Consider the following 827-nt stretch of genomic DNA (forward strand, 5'->3'; position numbering starts at 1 on the left):
GAACAGCATTTCATCTATGCGGTTTTTATGTTTATTCCATTCCATTCGCAAAATGGCACTTATTCCAATAAATGTATGGTAGGAACGAATGTAAAATAAGTAAAGTAATTAATTAAAATCACATTGATCATGTTGAATCGGCTTAAATTACTGTTAACAAGTTGGCAAATTTAACTGTCGGTTAATTATCGGTGTTAGCCTTTGATTGGCGTATACTACATGTTGCCGTGGAGTCAAAATAATGTAGGAGCGAACGTCCCATGGCAATAGAACCAATAAATATGTCTATTTAAAAGTCTTTCGTGTAACGTTATCGCTTTCATATTCGCATCGTATGATAAAACTTAACCCACGAATGTGAAAACGGTAAATTGTTGTTCAAAATGCATAAACAATTTATAATTCGTTAAGTCTCTCAAATCGTTGTATTGCAGCGTAAGATAGGACGGAAACCAAACCAATAAAATAGTGTAGGCGTAATCGATTAAAACGCCGTGTTTTTTTTTTCAATCGGGATTGTCCGTATTAAAGTGTGTTTTGATTGGATAACAATAACCAATGACAATGATTGTAACAAACAAAATAAATGGCGGTTTATTTTTTTTAGGGAAAGCTGTTAACCGAATGCTGATTATCTCATCTGGACAGCAGAGCTCCAGATAAAAATTTGGTCTTATTCTTAATTACTCCCTATTTTAAAAATTAATTCTTATTTTCCCCCGTATTTATAAAATTAAGTCTTAACAATATATTACCAAATCATTTTTTATTCATTGTTTTTGACACATGATCAAAAATTCAACATTTTGGTTTGTAGTCTTGGAAAA

This window comes from Dreissena polymorpha, chromosome 13, assembly GCF_020536995.1.
Source record: "Dreissena polymorpha isolate Duluth1 chromosome 13, UMN_Dpol_1.0, whole genome shotgun sequence".
Taxonomy (NCBI): Eukaryota; Metazoa; Mollusca; class Bivalvia; order Myida; family Dreissenidae; genus Dreissena; species Dreissena polymorpha.